This window comes from Bos mutus, unplaced genomic scaffold (genome assembly GCF_027580195.1).
Source record: "Bos mutus isolate GX-2022 unplaced genomic scaffold, NWIPB_WYAK_1.1 CTG244, whole genome shotgun sequence".
NCBI lineage: Eukaryota > Metazoa > Chordata > Mammalia > Artiodactyla > Bovidae > Bos > Bos mutus.
The window spans coordinates 8344-31123 of record NW_027219750.1 but is presented as its reverse complement, the minus strand read 5'-3'; the positions used below and the strand labels follow the sequence as shown (position 1 = coordinate 31123).

The 22780-nt window shown below is 38.2% G+C and overlaps 1 pseudogene; it reads right to left on the bottom strand.

Annotated features, from left to right (window-relative positions):
- Positions 1–1888: 1888 nt before the first annotated feature.
- Positions 1889–21486, bottom strand: LOC102284597 (UDP-glucuronosyltransferase 2B10-like; annotated as a pseudogene).
- Positions 21487–22780: the final 1294 nt, after the last annotated feature.

Below are 22780 nucleotides of genomic sequence, written 5' to 3'. Positions count from 1 at the left end.
GTCATGCTTAGGCTATGTAATTCCTAGAACTTGTTCTTTATCTAGTAATGTGACATGGAGATCACTCAACAGTATTTCCTATAATCTACCTGTTTACTCCAGTGACCATATCACTCATGCATACCTATGCTGTAGGTTTGTACACTGACAGCCACTTAAGTGCTAGTGGAAGTATTCAGAATACAATGATGACCATACGAAAGTCTTTCTGCCTGACAGATAACTAGATATAGACTTGTAAAAATATCATATATTAATGCTTATTTATGGAGTCTAGAAAAATGGTCCTGATGAACCTACCTGCAGGGAAGGAATGGATGTGCAAACATAGAGAACAGACATACAAATAGGGAAGAAGAAAGGGAGTAAGTTCAGAGAGTAGCACTGACATGTTTAGACTGCACATGTGTGCTCAGTCACTCAACATGCCCATCTTTGTGACTCCATGGACCGTAGCCCACCAGGCTCCTCTGTCCATGGGATTTTCCAGGCAGAAGTACTGGAATGGGTTTTCATTTGCTACTCCAGGGGTCTTCCCAACCTAGAGATCGAATCTGCATCTCCTGCATTGGCAGGCAGATTCTTTACCACTGTGTTAACTGGGAAGCCCATGTATACACTACCATGGGTAAACTAGATAGGGGCAGAAAACTGCTCTAAACACAGGGAGCTAAACTTGGTAATCTTAGAGAGATGGGATCTAGAGTGGTGAAGTCAGGGGATGGGATGAAGGCTCACAAGGGAGGGGATATATGTATACCAATAGTTGATTCATGACATGATAGAGCAGACACTAACAAACTGAAAAGCAAATATATTCCAATAAAAAATAGCAAAAAAGAAAAAGGAAAAAAGGGATCCATTTCCAGAGAAATAGTTCTACCATAATATTTGTTCCACAAATCACTTGTAGGAAAATAACTAATTGACTTAATTTGCATTTCTGAAAACATGAGTGGCCTTTGTTAGTTTTTACAGGTCATTGGCCATTTCACTCCTGTCAATTTCTTGTTCATATTCTTTATTTATTTCCGTATTGGACTGTTCGACTTTTTGTTGGGGATTTGTAGTAGTTCTCACTGTACAATGACTACCGATCCTTTTTAGGTTGCCTGTGTTGCAGGATAGATTTAAGGAAGAATAGTTAAGCCTACTGGTCTTCCTAGGTGGCACAGTGGTAAAGAATCTATCCACAACGTAGGAGACACGGGTTCAATCCCTGGATTGGGAGGATCCGCTGGAGTAAGAAATGGCAATCCATTGCAGTATTCTTGCCTGGATAATTCCACTGACAGAGGAATCTGACAGGTTATAGTCCATGGGGTCCCAAAAGATTTGGACAAGACTTAGCGACTAAAGAACAACATAATAGGAGGCAGGTATCAGCTACTATATTTCTAATTCCACAAATATTCCACTGGGAAATGAGTTATAACGGTTTTAGATAAGAAGTGATGCTGAGGCACACTGATGCACAGTAATAACAAAGAAGTTTTAGAGGTCTTAAAAATGAAACAAAATTGTGAATTTTTAAACACAATTCCAATTATTGAACAGTTTCTGTAGCAAGTTAAATCTACACTATTCTGCACCAAAGTAAAGACAAAATACTTTGAATATCTGCAAAGTAATATGGATATTATAAATAGACTTCTCATTGTTCTTGTGTCTATTCACAACATGTAAAACACTATCATATTCAAAGATATTTCTTTTCAGTATAACTTTTGAGTTAAAATAATAATTTTCAATATATACCCATATAGTTTCATGTTTATTTTATTTTTCACCAACTTTTCTCTTGGCATAACTTATTTCAACTCTTATACAGAAAATCCCTTGAAAACAAACTTTAATCTGAGATGCTGAATTGTGAAAAGTCATTTTGTCACAGGAGGAGAGGATCCTTATCATAACTTTCTTGTTGGATGAGTTCCATCCATGGAGTAAAACTTGCTACAGTTCTCAGATACAGATACTCCCTTTTCTCCTTCTTTCCTGTTTTAGCAAACTTCCATAAACAAACCAGACAACACTTTGTGATGACAAATACAACAGTTGCCACACAGGCCAGCAGGAACCCAATCATGTCCAGAGAGTGGGAATAGTACCAGGTGAGGTCATGGGTGACTGGCCTCAGGTACTTGGCTCCTTTGTGGCATGTGGCAAACTCAATCCAGAAGACTGTTCAGTTCAGGGCCTTATCGGTTGATCATGGTGAATTCTTGATAGCCTCATAGCATTTTCTTTCTATCTAAAGAAGTACAAAGATACAAACTGTGAAAGAAAGCTACTTTGCTTAAGTATACCAATGGCATTGATGGTTTTCAAAGAGTCATACAAATTATTCAAAGTAAATGTCATACAGTTACAGAAAAGTGAAAGTGAAAGTTGTTCAGTCCTGTCCAACTGTTTGTGACCTACGGACTGTACAGTCTATGGAATTCTCCAGACCAGAAAACTGAAGTGAGTAGCCTTTCCCTTCTCCAGGGAATCTTCCCAACCCAGGGATTAAATCCAGGTACTCTGGCATTGCAGGCAGATTCTTTACCAGCTGAGCCACAAGGGAAGCTACAATTACAGAAGTAGTAGTCTATTTTTAGCTAGGTCCTCATTGAAAGTTTTACTTTTAAGTTGAAATTTTATAATTGACAGTTATTTAAAAATGAAAATGGAAGGTCAGGTGGGAAAATTCAATCTTTTCTACCATAGGAATTGATAAGAGCCATTCTAAACACTGTACGTTGGATAGTGGAAAGGCGAGTTCAGGATGATGTTCTTCTGGTAGTAAAATAGAACAGAGTAATAGTGTAATAAAAAATGAAATGACTCCTAACCAGTCCAGGTGCTTTGACTCTTCTCCATTCCACCATCTTTTTTCTACCAGTGGACAAAATTATTTTTTGGAGATACCTATTAAGTTATTACATCTCTCTACTCAAAATTTCCATCTTCTTATCACATTTAGAATAAAACCCAAATCTGTTCTTTGGTCCATAGTATCCTACATGCCCAGACCTCTGGTAATCTCTTCCTTGATCACTTTTTTCAGGCACTCTGTTGTAGGCACATTGGCCTTCTAGCTGTTTCTTGATGTTGCAAATGTTTTCTTACCTTAGCACCTTTGAACTTGCAGTCCCTTTTGTTCTTCTGGAACATTCGTCTCTACAATACCCTGGAGCTTGTTTCAGGTTTTTGATCGAAGACTTTGTCTCAGTATTATGTTCAGAGTGGCAGAGTATCTTTTCTTGATCACATTAAGATAGTAGTCAATGGCAATTCTTCCATTGTTTTTGTTTGTTTCTTCATTTGTTTATTTTGCTATTTACTCTGTAGACATTTTAAAATTTGTTATATTTTCTAAAATAAACCCTTAAGTATGAAGCAGGCATGAAAGCTGCACAATTTCAATTAAACAGCTCAAAACTCAAATAAGCTAGAAAATCATCACCAAGTGAAACACAAATATAACTCCTACCCAGATCAGGCTGTAGAGTATTATAAACTCCTGATAGGCATTCCTTCCTGGTGGAAGCTTCCAGTCACTTCTCTCTTCCCCAGATTAAGTACTAGCCTGACCTCTAACACGGTACAATGATTTAACTTGTGTACATATTGGAATCACATGGTATGTAGTTATTTGTGTCTGACTCGTGTAGATGTTGGTTGATTCCACTGTCCTATAGTATTCCCTTGTTTGACAGTACCATAAATTATTTATTCATTCTTTGATCATTGGGCATTTGGATTGCTAACAGCTTTCGGTCATTACTAGTTATGTGGTTGTAATTATGCTGATATATGTATTTTGGTTTATATATTTATAAACATTTATTAGTTATATATCTAAGAGTGGAATTGCTGAGAGAAGGCTGAATGCATGTTTAGGTCTCTTTAATATTACCAAACAGTTTTCTGAAGTGGTTTATTAATTTGTGTTCTCATCAGCAGTATGCAAATTTTCCTATTTCTCCACATACTTGTCAATGCTTGGTTGTGATAATTCTCAAATTTTAGCTTTTATTTTGAAGGAAAAATGAGGTTTAACTTATATTTTCTTGATTTCTAATGAAGGGGATAAAGCTGTATATATTTTGCCAGGAAGTGTAATCATTTGTATTGCTTTTTTAAAAATATATCTACTGTAAGATTAAAGTAATTTCTATTTTTAGTTTGTAAAATATTTCTTTTGATATCATGTATGGATATTGACTTTTATCAATCATTTAATCATTGGACTGGTCATAATATTTTTCTCTTTTATGTTGACAATTTATTGAATTATATTCATTTTCATATATTTAAACAAACTTTCAATCCTGGAATAAGCCCATTTTGATCAAGATGTACTGTACTTTTTAATTGGCATTCTAGTTCTGTATTTGATTTGTGGAAGGATTTGTGTTAAAAATATTTTTTCCTGTAATGTCATTGCCTTGTTTTGATAGTAAGGATTATGGCCTCATCAAATGACCTGAAAAGACCTAATATGTTTGACATTATCTAGAAAAGTTTGTAGAAGATCTATATATTTCTTTCTTAAGTATTTGGACATATTTGATGATGAAGGCATCTGAGCTGGAAATTTCCTTTGTGGGAAATTTTAACAGTTTTAACAGAGTCAATAAAGTATGGAAATATTTAATTATTAAATATATATTCTACCAATTTTCATAAAAAATTGTGTTTCAGAGGACACTGGCAAGAGAAAAGTAACTTACTGATGGAGAGTATATTTGTAAAACATATATCTGAAAGAGACTTGTGTATACAACACATAAGAGTTCTAATAGCTCAATAATAAAAAAGACAACCAAGTTAAAAAGTGGATAAAGGACTGGAAGAGACACGTCTCTAAAATGATACAAATGGCCAATAAAAACATGAAAATATTTGCTGCATAGTAGCCGTAGTTCATTTCAGTTCAGTCCCTCAGGCATGTCCGACTCTTTGCCACCCCATGAATCGCAGCACGCCAGGCCTCCCTGTCCATCACAAACTCCCAGAGTTCACTCAAATTCATGTTCATCAAGTCGATGATGCCATCCAGCCATCTCATCCTCTGTCGTCCTCTTCTCCTCCAGCCCCCAATCCCTCCCAGCATCAGACCCTTTTCCAACGAGTCAACTCTTCACACGAGGTGGCCAAAGTATTGGAGTTTCAGCTTTAGCATCAGTCCTTCCAAAGAATGCCCAGGGCTAATCTCCTTCAGAATGGACTGGTTGGATCTCCTTGCAGTCCAAGGGACTCTCAAGAATCTTCTCCAACACCACAGTTCAAAAACATCAATTCTTTGGTGCTCAGCTTTCTTCACAGTCCAACTCTCACATCTGTACATGACCACCGGAAAAACCATACCCTTGACCAGATGGACCATTGTTGGCAAAGTAATGTCTCTGCTTTTGAATATGCTATCTAGGTTGGTCATAACTTTTCTTCCAAGGAATAAGCGTCTTTTAATTTCATGGCTGCAATCACAATCTGCAGTGATTTTGGAGCCCCAAAAATAAAGTCTGACACTGTTTCCACTGTTTTCCCATCTATTTCCCATGAAGTGATGGGACCAGATGCCATGATCTTCGTTGGCTGAATGTTGAGCTTTAAGACAACTTTTTCACAAACCTCTTTCACTTTCATCAAGAGGCTTTTTAGTTCCTCTTCACTTTCTGCCATATTAGTGGTGTCATCTGCATATCTGAGGTTCTTGATATTTCTCCCAGCAATCTTGATTCCAGCTGTGCTTCTTCCAGCCCAGCGTTTCTCATGATGTACTCTGCATATAAGTTAAATAAGCAGGGTGACAATATACAGCCTTGACGTACTCCTTTTCCTATTTGGAACCAGTCTGTTGTTCCATGTCCAGTTCTAACTGTTGCTTCCTGACCTGCATATGTTTCTCAAGAGGCAGATAGGTGGTCTGGTATTCCCATCTCTTGAAGAATTTTCCACAGTTTATTGTGATCCTCATAGTCAATAAAGCAGAAATAGATGTTTTTCTGGAACTCTCTTGCTTTTTCCATGATCCAGCAGATGTTGGCAATTTGATCTCTGGTTCCTCTGCCTTTTCTAAAACCAGCTTGAACATCAGGAAGTTCACGGTTCACGTATCACTGAAGCCTGGCTTGGAGAATTTTGAGCATTACTTTACTAGCATGTGAGATGAGTGCAATTGTGCAGTAGTTTGAGCATTCTATGGCATTGCCTTTCTTTGGGATTAGAATGAAAACTGACCTTTACCAGTCCTGTGGCCACTGCTGAGTTTTCCAAATTTGCTGGCATATTGAGTGCAGCACTTTCACAGCATCATCTTTCAGGATTTGAAATAGCTCAAGTGGAATTCCATCACCACTACTAGCTTTGTTCATAGTGATGCTTCCTAAGGCCCACTTGACTTCACATTCCAGGATATCTGGCTCTAGGTGAGTGATCACACCATCGTGATTATCTGGGTCATGAAGATCTTTTTTGTACAGTTCTTCTGTGTATTCTTTCCACCTGTTCTTAATATCTTCTGCTTCTGTTAGGTCCATACCATTTTGTCTTTTATCGAGCCCATCTTTGCATGAAATGTTCCCTTGGTATCTCTAATTTTCTTGAAGAGCTCTCTAGTCTTTCCCATTCTGTTGTTTTCCTCTATTTCTTTGCATTGATCGCTGAGGAATCTTATCAATAAGATAAAATCTCTTATTTCTTATCTCTTCTTGCTATTCTTTGGAACTCTGCATTCAGATGCTTATATCTTTCCTCTTCTCCTTTGCTTTTTGCTTCTCTTCTTCTCACAGCTATTTGTAAAGCCTCCCCAGACAGCCATTTTACTTTTTTGCATTTCTTTTCCATGGGGATGGTCTTGATCCCTGTCTCCTGTACAATGTCATGAACCTCAGACCATATGTTCTAAGGAAAATGTAAGTCAAGACTGCAGAGAGACCATATTCATTATCATGCCTAAAATAAAAATTATAATAGATAATAGCATGTGTTGACAATGATATGGAGGATTAGAACCCTCATACACTGTTGGTGAAAATGTAGAATGTGACCACTTTGGAAAACAGTTTGGTAGTTTCTTATAAATATAAAATTATCCTATGACCCAGTGTATGATATCTAGATAGCTACCAAAAAGCAATAAAAAGCTATGTTCACACAAACATGTATAACAGTGTTTGTAGCTTCTTTTCATTATAGACAAAAGTGAAAAAAAAAAAAGAAATGTCCATCAATTGATGAATGTATTAATAGACTGTGATATGGTATGGATATATTATAGAATATTATTCAATAATAAAAAGTACTGGTACATGCTGCAATATAGATCTAACTAATTTTTTTTGCTAATTAAAGAAGTCAGTTATAAAAAAAAAAAAAAACACATATTGTATGATGCTATTGGAGTAAAATGTCCAGAATAAGCAAAACTATAGAGACAAGAAGATTAGAAATTCTTAGTATTTTTAGAGTTTCAGAAATTCTAAGCATTGAATTGAAATAATTCCTTTCTCAATTTTCAGTCTTCTATGGACGTGCTGTGTATGCTCAGTTGCTCAGTTGTGTCTTAACTCTTTGTGACCCTTTGGACCTTAGCCTACCAGTCTCTTCCACCTGTGGGATTTTTCAGACAAAAATACTAGAGTGGGTTGCTATTTCCTCCTCCAGGGGATCTTCCCAACCCAGGGATCAAACACATGTCTTCCGTATCTCCTGCATTGCAGGCAGATTCTTTACCACTGAGCCATCAGGGAACCCTTGTATGGATTCTGTCATACAGTAAAAAATACATACTTGTTACAATATGCTATATAGCTTTCAGTTTTTTTGTTTTTTTTTTTGGTCATGGAAATTATTACCCTGATTAGTTGCTCATTTGGAGAAGGAAAATGATACCCCACTCCAGTATTCTTGCCTGGGAATCCCATGGACAGAGGAGCCTGGTGGGCAACAGTCTATGGGGTAGCAAAGAGTCAGATACCACTTAGAGTCTAAACAGCAGCAGTTGCTCATTAAATTGATAGGATTAAAATAAACTTTGAAACAACTGGTTGAATGTAAAAGTAAAATTCAGATTGGTTATATAATTTTAAGTATTTTAAAATTAGCCTCTTAATAAGGGAAAGGAACTCATATTCACTGTTGAAAAGAGAACTTCTCGATCTATACATACTACCAAGTTAAAGAAATGTTATCCGCATGAACGGTCATAAATTACAGTCCTCAATGCATTGAGCAAATCTGTACTTCACATTGTGTTCAAGTCTAGTAGATGTTCCCTTGGCCTCCATGTGAGCAATATTATTGGGTTGGTCAAAAAACAGGGAGTCCCACCATGGTAAATCACATTGTAAATGGCTCAGAGATGCCATTGCCACCACCATGAGTGATAAAAGCTTTGGTTTTCGGGTGACCTAAGAAAGAGATGAATGAGAACAATAAATTCTGAGTCCCATGGTTAGAAACAGAAATTGACAGTGTAAGTCAATAAAGAAGGCAATGCTTTCTGCTGAGGATTGCTATGCTCATGGGATCATGCAAACATTTGTGAATTTCCAAAGGAGGTCTGTCTGAGGAAATGAGAGAAAGCTATATATTAGAGGGGATGTTAGTGCAGAGTTGCTTTGTCCAGTGGACAAGTGTGGACTGATTCTTGATTCAAAGAACACCATGTTCAAAATCATGGCAGTGAAGAAACATTGTTTCTTCCTTGTAGGAATAGAGGGAATGATTCATTCTAATAATGTATGGAGAATCTCAGGGGGCATTTGGCAATGGAGGAAAAATGATGAATGTGCTGTTTACAAAGTCATCTTATATCTGCTACACTTTGACTTTTAGGCAATGTGAGTTACTGAAAGTTCAAGGAAAAGTATGAATGTTTCCTATATCATTTTAGATAAAAGCACTACAATAGTAGTAGAGCTGAGATAAAAGAGTGGGAAGACAAGATGACCAGTCAAGAAGCTATTCAAAATTTATAGGCGAAAGATAATTGTTATCTGGTGTTGATGTTTTACCTTGCTGTTCCACTATTGTCCCTGAGATTTTCTCTTAATTAGAACTTAGTATTTTTTTTTTTTTTTGCCACCTTCTTACCCAGAAGATCATAATATGGGGTCCACTTAAAAAGTTGAGCACTGTTTCTTAACATATCTGGTTTCTTCCCACTGAATCTCCACACAACCTACTATGACCAATAAAAGGCTCAACTCCACTAATAAGATCACAGGCTCAAAACATTTTAGAAATGAAAATCTAGTAAGAAGTCATCTTGCCCCACTTCTTTCAATGAATAGATGTGGACATTTCTGCTCAGGAATGTTGAATAATGTTAAATAATAGTTCAAAAAAAATCAAAGCAGCAAAAATCTTGGACCTTGTTGATCAACTATCATTTTGTTTACTACAATATGCTATGACCAGTTCTAAAGACTTGAGGGAAATTAGCTTGTAAATAATGTAATATAATAGTTAAAAGCATTCAAGAATCAATCAGAACTGTAGTGTACACAAAAAGCTGACTGAAATTTCTGCAACTTCATTTCATGTGACTATCTTATATAACAAACTTGTGGTTTGAATCTAGAAAATAGTTTGCTTGCTCAGCAATTTTTGAGAGAAATCGGTGAAGATTTGCTTATGGTTACTTTCTCCATGAAGCATTTTTAGAAATGGTTGACTTCTATTTTATTTTGTGAGCAATATTATACTTTCTTCTATGTAGTATAATGAGATAAAATTTCTTCAACTAGTAGAGAGAATATAAATTATTTTACACTGCATATTGGAAAATCACTTCCTATAATCTTGGAAGTGCAAAATTATTAAGACATTATTTCATTTTTTTTCCTCCAAAGGTATCAATATTGGAATTATCCATGAACATATTTTGTACAAAGCTAGGAATTGCAGAATAATAAAAGAAATAATTCTTTTTAAAAAAGAGTGCCACATTAATTTTCACTGATCATTATAAACTGAAATAAGCAAATTACCAGTTTGTGCTGTCAAGAGATCTAATTGTATTTTTTTACAATTAGTTCAGTTCAGTTCAGTTCAGTCGCTCAGTCGTGTCCAACTCTTTGCGACCCCATGAATCCAAGCACGCCAGGCCTCCCTGTCCATCACCAACTCCCGGAGTTCACTCAGACTCACGTCCATTGAGTCAGTGATGCCATCCAGACATCTGATCCTCTGTCGTCCCCTTCTCCTCCTGTCCCCAATCCCTCCCAGCATCAGAGTCTTTTCCAATGAGTCAGCTCTTCGCCTGAGGTGGCCAAAGTACTGGAGTTTCAGCTTTAGCATCATTCTTTCCAAAGAAATCCCAGGGCTGATCTCCTTCAGAATGGACTGGTTGGATCTCCTTGCAGTCCAAGGGACTCTCAAGAGTCTTCTCCAACACCACAGTTCAAAAGCATCAATTCTTTGGTGCTCAGCCTTCTTCACAGTCCAAGTCTCAGATCCATACATGACCACAGGAAAAACCATACCCTTGACTAGACAGACCTTTGTTGACAAAGTAATGTCTCTGCTTTTCAATATCCTATCTAGGTTGGTCCTAACTTTCCTTCCAAGAAGTAAACGTCTTTTAATTTCATGGCTGCAGTCACCATCTGCAGTGATTTTGGAGCCCAAAACATAAAGTCTCTCACTGTTTCCGTTATTTCCCCGTCTATTTGCCATGAAGTGATAGGACCGGATGCCATGATCTTCGTTTTCTGAATGTTCAGCTTTAAGCCAACGTTTTACTCTCCTCTTTCATTTTCATCAAGAGGCTTTTTAGTTCCTCTTCACTTTCTGGCATAAGGGTGGTGTCATCTGCATATCTGAGGTTCTTGATATTTCTCCCAGCAATTTTGATTCCAGTTTGTGCTTCTTCCAGCCCAGTATTTCTCATGATGTACTCTGCATAGAAGTTAAATAAGCAGGGTGACAATATACAGCCTTGGTGTAATCCTTTTCCTATTTGGAACCAGTCTGTTGTTCCATGTCCTGTTCTAACTGTTGCTTCCTGACCTGCATACAGATTTCTCAAGAGGCAGGTCAGGTGGTCTGGTATTCCCATCTCTTTCAGACTTTTCCACAGTTTATTGTGATCCACACCATCACAGGCTTTGGCATAGTCAATAAAGCAGAAATAGATGTTTTTCTGGAACTCTCTTGCTTTTTCCATGATCCAGCGGATGTTGGCAATTTGATCTCTGGTTCCTCTGCCTTTTCTAAAACCAGCTTGAACATCAGAAAGTTCATGGTTCACATATTGCTGAAGCCTGACTTGGAGAATTTTGAGCATTGCTTTACTAGCATGTGAGATGAGTGCAATTGTGTGGTAGTTTGAACATTCTTTGGCATTGCCTTTCTTTGGGATTAGAATGAAAACTGACCTTTACCAGTCCTGTGGCCACTGCTGAGTTTTCCAAATTTGCTGGCATATTGAGTGCAGCACTTTCACATCATCATCTTTCAGGATGTGAAATAGCTCAACTGCAATTCCATCACCTCCAGTAGCTTTTTACAATAGAAAATACTAATTTAGAATGTATCAGCAGTGCTAAGCAATCAAAGAAATCACTGATGCTGAAATTCTCATTTCTCAATAGGATGAAATAACCCTAAATCCTAGATTAGTGGTTCGTTCAGTCACTCAGTCATGTCCGACTCTTTGCGACCCCACTGACTGAGAACGGCAGGCCTCCCTGTCCCTCATCAACTCCCAGAGCCTATTCAAACTCATGTCCATTGTGTAGGGGATACCATCCAGCCATCTCATCCTCTGTCTTCCCCTTCTCCTCCCGCCTTCAATTTTTTCCAGCATCAGGGTCTTTTCCAATGAAACAGTTCTTCGTGTCAAGTCGCCAAAGTATTGGAGTTTCAGCTTCAGCATCAGTCCTTCCAATGAATATTCAGGACTATTTCGTTTAGTATTGACTGGTTGGATCTCCTTGCAGTCCAAGGGATTCTTAAGAGTCTTCTCCAACACCACAGTTCAAAAGACTAATTCTTCAGCATTCAGTTTTCTTTATAGTCCAACACTCACATCCATACATGACTACTGTAAAAAACCTAGCTTTGACTAGACGGACCTGTGTTGGTAAAGTAATATCTCTACTTTTTAATATGCCGTCTAGGTTGGTCATAGCTTTTCTTCCAAGGAACAGGCAACTTTTAATTTCATGGCTGAAGTCACCATCTGCAGTGATTTTGGAGCCCAAAACATAAAGTCTCTCACTGTTTCCATTGTTTCCCCATCTATTTGCCATGAAGTGATAGGACTGGATGCCATGATCTTCGTTTTCTGAATGTTCAGCTTTAAGCCAACGTTTTACTCTCCTCTTTCATTTTCATCAAGAGGCTTTTTAGTTCCTCTTCACTTTCTGCCATAAGGATGGTGTTATCTGCATATCTGAGGTTATTGATATTTCTCCCGGCAATTTTGATTCCAGCTTGTGCTTCTTCCAGCCCAGAGTTTCTCATGATGTACTCTGCATATAAGTTAAATAAGCCGGGTAACAATATACAGCCTTGACATACTCCTTTCCTGATTTGGAACCATTCTGTCATTCCATGTCAAGTTCTGTTTCTTCTTGACCTGCATACAGATTTCTCAGGAGGCAGGTCAGGTGGTCTGGTATTCCCATTTATTTAAGAATTTTCCACAGAATTTTCCACAGTTTGTTGTGATCCCCACAGTCAAAGGCTGTGACATAGTCAATAAAACAAATGTAGATGTTTTCTGGAACTCTCTTGCTTTTTTGATGATCCAGAAGATGTTGACATTTGATCTCTGGTTCCTCTGCCTTTTCTAAATCCAGCTTGAACATCTGGAAGTTCACAGTTCACATACTATTGAAGCTTGGCTGGAGAAACTTGAGCATTACTTTTCTAGCATGTGAGATGAGTGCAATTTGATGAGGGTAATTTGAACATTTTTGGGGATTGCCATTCTTTGGGATAGGAATAAAAACTGACTTTTTCCAGTCCTGTGGCCACTGCTGAGTTTTCCAAATTTGCTGGCATATTGAGTGCAGCACTTTCACAGCATCATCTTTTAGGATCTGAAATAGGTCAACTAGAATTTCATCACCTCCACTATCTTTGTTCATAGTGATGCTTCCTAAGATCCACTTGACTTCCATTCCAGGATGTCTGGCTCTAGGTGAGTGATCACACCATTGTGATTATCTGGGTCATGAAGATTTTTTTGTATAGTTAGTGGGGGTAAGGCTCTTTTTTGTTTGTTTAAGGTAGGTATTAAATTACTTGTTGAGGCTGTCATCCTGATGCCAGTTTCTCACAGATGAAAATAGTAAGGGTTATTTGGGGTAGTTTAGGGCAAGTAGTACTGATGGATTTATACTGCCATAAATAACTACAGGACTTTAATAGGAAGCGTCTTTCTAATTTTTTCTCTGCTAACACTGATTCTTCCATGCTTCCCAGTTTTTAACCTCTCCTCCTCCTCCCCACCTCTGAGAAAGTAGTTGTTAATCCAGTCAGTCAGAACAGTATGTTGATTAGGTCAAACTGCTAATGGGCAGTACTGCTGTTGCTACTGCTGCTAAGTTGCTTCAGTTGTGTCCAACTCTGTGTGACCCCATAGACGGCACCCCACCAGGCTCCCCCATCCCTGGGATTCTCCAGGCAAGAACACTGGAGTGGGTTGCCATTTCCTTCTCCAATGCGTGAAAGTGATAAGTGAAAGTGAATTCTCTCAGTCGTGTCCGACTCTTCGCGACCCCATGGACTGCAGCCTACCAGCCTCCTCCATCCATAAGATTTTCCAGGCAAGAGTACTGGAGTGGGGTGCCATCACCTTCTCCAATGGTCAGGGCTAAGAGACTTTGAGCTGGAGCCCATGCTCCTTCCTGTCATCTTTTTCTGTTTTAACAGAAAAAAACCCTGGATCCCAGGCTTCTCTCTCGATCTTTTCCTCAACGACTGGTTTTAAGACACATGCTATTTTCATCTTGGGAAAAGAGGGAGCAGGAGTAGGAGGAAGGGTTTGAATTTTTGTGCTTCAACTCAGTCTTTTTCAAAATTCTATTTTAAATATCGAATATCGAGTGCAGCTACCAATTGAACTGCAACAGGATAATTCTCAGCTACTCAGAACTCCCACTGTACACCCAGGAAGTCCTCTGGGAAACATTGTGATTTGTGGGGCAAGATTTGGATGTTTTTGTGTTCTTACTAATTAACTTAATAGCACTAGAATACAAACATAATCTCTAAGATAGAAATGTCTCTCAGAACAAAGTAAAACTTGAATCGGAACATTAAGCACATATGTCCCCCTTGTTCCATTTTAAAATTCAACTTCCAAAGAAAAATGAGATATACCAATTCATTTTGGTCTAACCATGTTATGATATTCTCTGTTTCTGTCCCCTTTGCAAAAAACATTCTAATGGACCCACTCCAGACTTTAAAGAGATTCATTCAAGTAGTTGTTCAGTACAAAGGCAATTTAACAGACCTTCTGTGGAATCTGGGCAAGGGTCGATGCAATCATGTTAGCCCTTTCTTCTGGAAGGTTTTCAACCATTGACCCCAAACTCAGTAATACAAAGCCATCTTCTCCAGAGCTTTGGACAAACTCTTTGATTTCCTGAAAAGAAAAAAGTTTGTTGTATTCTGAAGGGGAATGAGCAGAGAGAGGGTTTTTGTTTCATTCATTCTTTCTTTAGTTTGTTTGAAGAACATGAATACATACATTTCTAAAGAGAGAGAATTGTTAGAATAGCATCATCTTCTAATATGCTATACTATTAAAACCATTTAGAAAGAGATGTGATATGCAATTTATTTCTTTTAACCAACATATTATCATTGACTACTAACAAGAATGGTGATTTATTTATCACTTACTAACACAGGATGTCACTAAAATGAAAGTCTCCAGGGAAAAACATTTCACATTGTGAAAACACATTGATTTTCTTCAGTGAGTTTTGAAAACAATGTAATTTTTATTCCATGTCTCAAACAATAACAGGACCAGGAATTTTTTTCTCATTCTCTGTAAAATATTGCTAAGACCAGAAACAATGGCTTAGTAACTTGTCCCAGGATGACAGGATTATAAAAGCACACAAATAAAATAGTATGCTTATTAAAACATATGGCTTGCTCACCAGGACAAGATTCAGGACCTTACTATGTCCAGAAATCCAAAGTTATGACTTCAACTTTGCTAAATTTCAAACTGTTCCTTACATTACTAAGTTCTCCTTAATATCACCAACCAGAACTCAACACCTTAGAATTATCTTTCTCTGATTTCCTTTTACTGAAAATTGATGAAACTCAGTCCAAGTGCTGTCTTGTTTCCTATAATAAGTTAAACAATCCTAGCCTAGCAAATCAAGTTATTATTATTATTTTTCTTTTTTTTTCTTGGTTTGTTTTGGAGAAGTTGACAAAAGATAGGCATTTAAAAGGACCTGAACTCCTAACAGAATTCCTCAAATAAAATGAAAAACAGTCTGTAGCTCAGCTTCATGAATTTGTATGTCATTCTTTGTCCAATGTATTCATTGCTAAATTGATCTACTTTTCTTCTTGGCAGTTTTCAGGACAGGACTTCTGATATATAGGCTTTCCTGATTATAAGGCTAAGTATGATAATATAAGGGTGATGGGTTTTCCCTGGTGGCTCAGATGGTAAAGAATCTACCTTCAAGGCAGGAGACAGACCCAGGTTCAATTCCTGGATAGGGAAGATCCCCTAGAAAAGGGAATGGCAACCCACTCCCATATTCTTACCTGAAGAATTCCATGGACAGAGGGACCTGGTTGGCTCTAGTCCATGGGATGGCAAAGAGTTGTACACAACTGAGCAACTAATACTTTTGCTTTTCACTTTTTCATGATAATATAAACAGAGTAAGAGGTTGCATATAATTGCTTGTCAAAAGAAGAAAAACGCTCTAGTTAAATCATCTCTATATAAATAAATAAGAACTCTCAATTTATTAACCATGATTTATTATTTATTTATTGGTGTTTCAAATTCCCAATATCCACAGTTCCCTAAATTTAAGCCTCAGTTAAGACTCTGATCTATTAAACTTCTCATGATATTATAGTAATTGTCTGAAAGAGAGAAAGACTGCTAAAATTATTTTTTCTTGTCTTAAAATGTTATTTCTGTTTTCTTCCTAGCTCATGCTCTGATAACACTGGGCAGGCTACATTAATTTCATCTCTGTTAAGGAAATAGCTTTTCAAAATTTCCATAGCTTATTTCACCCTATTTTTATTCAAAACCTAATGAAATTGCAATATCATATATTATCACTACTTTTATATAGGATGTTTAAATGTTGAGTATAAATTTGATTTTATTTCTGATCTTGGCCTAGACATTTTAAGGATATTGATGCTATGATATACAGTGAATGTGACAGATTTTGCCTGTAAGCTATTTATTTTTGGTGGGTTTTACACCATGAGAGGGTGACTACTTGGGTAAAACATCTGATCCAGCTATCTAGAACTAATTATGGTTCATGACATAAAGTTACAGAAAACTTTCATCTACATTTTTAAATGTGGATCCTATTGTGCAAATTTTGAACTGTGGTGTTGAAGAAGACTCTTGAGAGTCCCTTGGGTAGCAAGGAGATTAAACCAGTCAGTCCTAAAGGAAATCAGTCCTGAATATTCATTTGAAGGATGGATACTGAAACTGAAGCTCCAATATTTTGGCCAACTGATGCAAAGAACTGACTCATTAGAAAAGACGTGATGCTGTGAAAAGATTGAAGACAGGAGAAGGGGATGACAGAGGATAAGATGGTTGGATGTCATAACGATCTCAATGGACATGAGTATGAGCAAGCTCTGGGAGATGGTGAAGTACAGGGAAGGCAGGCATGCAGCAGTCCATGGGGTGGCAAAGAGTCAGACATGACTGAGCTACTGAAAAACTTCAGTGGATCTCCTGACTCAGGAATTAAGCCCACATCTCCTGTAGCTCCTACACTGGCTTGTGTTTTCTTTATCGCTGGACCATAAAGAAGCCTGAACATCAAAGATTTTATGCTTTCTTAAAATGCAAGATGCAGAAAACTAAGATCATGGTATCTGGTCCCATCACTTCATGGCAAATAGATGGGCAAACAATGGAAACAGTGAGAGAATTTATTTTCTTGGTCTCCAAAATCACTGAAGATGGTGACTTCAGCTATGATAGTAAAGATGCTTTCTTCTTGGCAGAAACTATGACCAAGCTAGACAACATGTTAAAAAGCAGAGACATTGTCAACAACGGTCCATCTAGCTGAAGCTATGGATTTTCCAGTAGTCATGTATGGATGAGAAAGAAAGCTGAGCACAGAGGAATTGATGCTTTTGAACTGTGGTGTTGGAGAAGCCTCTTGAGAGTCCCTTGGACTGCAAGGAGATCCAACCAGTCCATCCTAAAGGAAATCAGTCCTTAATATTCATTGGAAAGACTGATGCTGAAGCTGAAACTCCAATACTTTGGCTACCTGATGCAAAGAACTGACTCATTAGAAAAGACCCTGATGCTGGGCAAGATTGAAAGCAGGAGGAGAAGGGGATGATGAGGATGAGATGGTTGGATTGTATCACGATTTCAATGGATATGAGTTTGAGCAATTTCAGGGAGTTGATGATGGACAGGGAGGACTGGCATGCTGTAGTCCATGGGATCACAAAGAGTTGGACATGACTGAGCTGAACTGGACTGAACTGGATTGTGGCACTGGAGTAGATTCTTTAGAGTTCCTTGGATAGTAAGGCGATCCAACCAATCAATTCTAATGGAAATCAATCCTTAACATTCATTGGATGGACTGATGCTGAAGCTGAAACTCCAATACTTTAGCCACTTGATACAAAGAGCTGACTTGTTAAAAAAAGATCCTGATTCTGAGAAAGACTGAAGGCAAGAGATGTAACGACAGAGGAGGAGATGGTTTGATGGCATCACTACCTCTGTGGACATGAGTTTGAGCAAGCTCCAGGAGATGGTGAAGGACAAGTGCCGGGGTCCAGCCCCGGCTGATCCAGGGTATCTGAAGGAGAGACGGCGTCGGCGACCTATTTATTTAAATATTCATCAAAGATATAAAGAGTAATAGAATGAGGATATCTCAGTGAGGAAATTCAGTGGAGAAAGTGGCTGAAATAAAAATAGCTCAGTAGGAAAATTCAGTGAAGAAAAGAGGCTGAATAAAATTCCGAAGCAGGGAATTTACATCACCTACGAAGGCCGCAGGCGTCCTCCAGTTCTCCCGAAGGAGAGGAGACACTAAGGCCTCCCCGGTCAGATCTTAGAAGCCCAGGCAAAATTAGTAGGCTTGACGAGCTTCCCTGCCTCAGAGGAAAAATTCAGCCAGAAGGTGAAAGAAAGAACGACATGGGGAGACCAAGCTTCGGTGAACAAGGCCCGCACTTTATTTTCCAAAGTAGTTTTTATACCTTAAGTCATGCATAGAGGATAATGGGGGAAGGGGTAGAGTCATGAAGTAAGCCAGGCTTTCTTCCTGCAAACTTATCATATGCAAAAGTTTAGGTGATTTGCATCATCTTCTGGCCCGGAGGCCTGTTAACATTTTAAGAAACTTATTTTTCTCTAAAGGTATTATTCTAAAGTCAGGCACCACCCTCCAAAAGCATTAGATAAAATTGCATTCCTATAGGGCAAAGGTGTGGTGGGCTGTAACAAGAAAAAGAATTAATTCAAGGGTCCAAGGTTACAAACATTGAGGCTACTACTTACTTTTCTATACACCCATTATATCAATCAATACACTGCCAAGGACACAGTAGGTAAGGGATATGGAGACTTAGCAGCAAACATTGGCCCAACAAGTGAAAAACCCTTCACCAATACAATTTCTAATCAATCTTTTAACTACTCAAAGGAATCTGTGTTTAGACGGTTTAGGACCTCTGCCTCTCACAGTTGGGAGGCTCTGAAAAATCACATGTGGCCGGAAAAACCTATTCAGGCAGGCTAGAGGATTTCCAAAGGAGTTTGTATGTTGAAACACTGTCACACCCAGGAATTATTAACTGGAGCTGTAAGCTAACTCTTTTTTTGGAGAGAGGTAGTGGGGCACAGCCCCCCGTAAAGTCAGAGATGTAGGTGAGAGCACAAAGCAGAAAGTAGGCAGACTCTGGTTTTGGGGGTAGATGCTCAAGAATTTCCAGGGGGACTCCTGAGGCTCAATCCCGCCTTTGCGTATGCCAAGCCTCCTTCCTCATGACCTTTGCTATGGGCGGAGCTCGCTCCCAGCAGACAAGGAAGCCTGGCATGCTGCAGTTGATGGGGTCGAAAAGAGTTGGACATGACTGTGCAACTGAACAGCAACAACATTGTGTAGGTTAATACTAAACCAGAAACTTCTTCCTTGGTATTTACCTTACTATATTTGTTTCCAAACCTGGTGTGAGATCAGGCAGCTTAAAAAGTGAAAGTTGAAAGTTAGTCTCTCAGTCATGTCTGATTCTTTTTGACCCCATGTACTGTAGATTGCCCAGCTCCCCTGTCCATGGAGTTCTCCAGGCAAGAATACTGGGATGAATTTCCATTTCCTTCTCCAGGGGATCTTCCCTACCCTGGCATAAAACCCAGGTCTCCTGCATTGTAGGCAGATTCTTTACCAACTGTGGTATTAAAGAAATCAGGAAGTTTACATGATTGAAATAGAACTATACCTATGAAATTAGGCATTGTGTCATGAGTGCTAAGTAACTTCACTAGATTCCAACTCTTTGCACACCCATGGACTATAGTCTGCCCAGTTTCTCTGTCCATGGGATTCTCCAGGCAAGAATACTGGAATTGTTTGCCATGCCCTCCTCCAGGGGATCTTCCCAATCCAGGGATCCAATCTGCGACTCTTACATCTCCTGCATTGGCAGGCCAGTACTTTACCACTAGCACCATTTCCTGAGAGAGACTTATTTTCATGAATTGTATTATCAGAATGCAATGATTTCTGGTCTGTTTTGAGTTGTGAAGTTCTTTCACCTCAGATAAGATCAGGAAAAATACTGAAGTGCATTCACAAAGGTTTTGGAAAAAATATATGAGTTTGAACAGTACACACACACACACACACACACACACACAGAAGGAATCCCTCCAGTCTAGATACTGGTGAGACTGCTTAAAACTTCAAACACTATTTTAATATTTTATTCTGTTTTTGATTTCTGAGACAAATTTCTTTGGCCAAAAGTTCACTAAAAAAAAAGTCATGGTAGCCAATAGTTATGAATCACTATGTTTTGGCAGTGTGTAAGAGCTTCATGTACATGTGATCTGCTGCTAAGTCGCTTCAGTCATGTCCAACTCTGTGCGGCCCCGTAGACGGCAGCCTATCAGGCTCCCCTGTCCCTGGGACATGTGATCTAAGTCATTCTAATTGTGTCTGTTCTTTGGGATTCTCCAGATTCAAAAAAAAATACTAGAGTGAGTTGCCATGCCCTTCTGCAGGGGATCTTCATGACCCAGGGATTAAACCTGAGGTTCTTTACCACTAGCACCACCTGGGAAGTCCAAGGGCTTTATGTATCTGGTGGATTATTTTTATTCTCAGTAGTTCTGGCCTATAAAGTAGACCAAACGTTTCTTCCTTTATTCTCATGCATCCATATTTTATAGAAAAGGTACTTTGGCAGAATTTGTTTTTATATATTTTTTTACATAGTACCATAGTACCATATATTAAAGCACCAGATTCCATCAGTTCAGTTCAGTTCAGTCTCTCAGTTCCATAGTCTTTGAATACTCTCATATATTTCCAATTTTAATATGGCATTATCAGAATTTGATTCTTTTAGATATTTCATTGCAATTTACTTTAATAAAATATGAGAGATCACTCCCACATCATCTCAATCTTAAAGTATCTTTTAATTTGTACTTTATTATAAGTAATTGTTTAACATTCATATTTTTCTGGTTGACCAGTCTATAAGATCCCCAAGGACTACCATTGTGTCTCTCTTTCACCCCTCCTTCTTCTGTACAGAGTAAAGAATCTGACATTTGGCAGACAAAGAAAACATATTTGTTGAAAAAATAATATTTCTCATGTGTTGGAAGACTTTTTCATAGTGGCTATATCCATATAATCTTGCATTTCTCTCATATTTTTATGACTGTTATATAATCCAGAATATTCAGTAATAGTGAAACATGAAACACACAGTAAATGAAAGAATGGTGTGAAGGAATAGTGTGAAGAAATTTTATGGATATTGGCACCCCATTCCAGTAAAAATCCAGGGAGGAGACCTGATGGGCTATTTGGATTGGACACAACTGAAGCGACTTAATGCAGCAAAATTTTTCCATAAGACAGTATTTGGGCAAGAAAAACTAAAAAATTTTACCTTATGCAGGGGTTTGGCAGGTTTTCAGTGAAGTCTTCCAACAAAATCAAAATTTGGTAAGAATGGTTGGGGAAATTCAAAATCCCAATAGCTTTTTATCAACCAAAAATCAGTTTTCTCATTAATTCACAGAATGTAGTGGGGATTCCTGAAAAAGAAAATTAAGAAAAGGAATATATGGTAATTTGTGAATATATATCCATTTTTCTTAGATGATAGAGCAATAAAGTTTCAGTTCTGTATTGGCCAAGATGAACAAATAATGCCAGTGTTTTACAATTTGAACAAACATATATAGAGAAAAAAGAGAGGGAAAAACACATGTAAGTGAGAAACTTATACAGCTCATATCTTCTTCCCTTGGCACCTTTGAACCTTTCATAGGTTCATATACCATTAAAGATTAACTCTTGTATCATACGTTACAGGTTCACTAATAGATTTTAATTCTAAGTCAATTTTACTCTGTAATTATTTATGAATCACAGCACGCCAGGCCTCCCTGTTCAAATATTGCAGACTCATTCTAAATGATCATCTTCTTGTTTTCTCCTCCTGTTCACTAATAGATTTTAATTTTTCCCTCTGTAATTATTTACACTTTCATAATATTTGTGCATTTTTAATAACATTCTGACATTTTCAATATTTGTGCATTTTTACTTAATGTTCTGACCTTTTAAACATTTTTAAACTAACTGAGGATCCCATCTTCCAGGGAGAACCCAACATTGTGTGATTGCCATGCACCCATTGGCAGGGGAAGCTTCTGGTGCTAATAGGTTAGAGGGAGGATTCTAAAATGGTGCTTGCCAGGGTTGGTGTCAGAATGGTGGAATGAGATTCCAAAAATGGCTACCACCAGAGCCATATCCCCAGGTGTAGTCCCAGCTGTACAATGCCTCCCCAGGAGATGCTCCAAGATCAGCAAGTGGTTCTTGCCCAGGTGTCTTTCAAACTACTGAGTCTGCTGGAACTCAAACTAAGTGAGATTTTGTGTATACCCTTTGAGAACAGATTTTGTTTACAGTCTCCTGTTTTCTTGAATGGAAGCCACACTTGTTTTCAAAGCCAGACATTCTGGGGTATATCTTACCAAAATAGAGACCTTGATGTGGGGGCTGAAACCCCTGTCTCCTGGAGGAGGACCTCTATGGTTCTGATATTCCTCCTGTTTGTAGGTGGCCAACCTCAGGTTATGGGTCCCAGTTAGACTGTATCTCTGCTCCTCCTACTTGTCTTGTTGTGGCTCCTTCTTTATATCTGTAGTTGTGGAAAGTCTTTTCTGCTAGTCTTCAGGTTGTTCTCAAAGATAATTGCTTTGTGAGTAGTTGTATTTTGAGTGTGTCCATGGGAAAAGATAAGTCTAGGGTCTTTCTATTTCACCAACTTGATCTCAGTCACATAGATA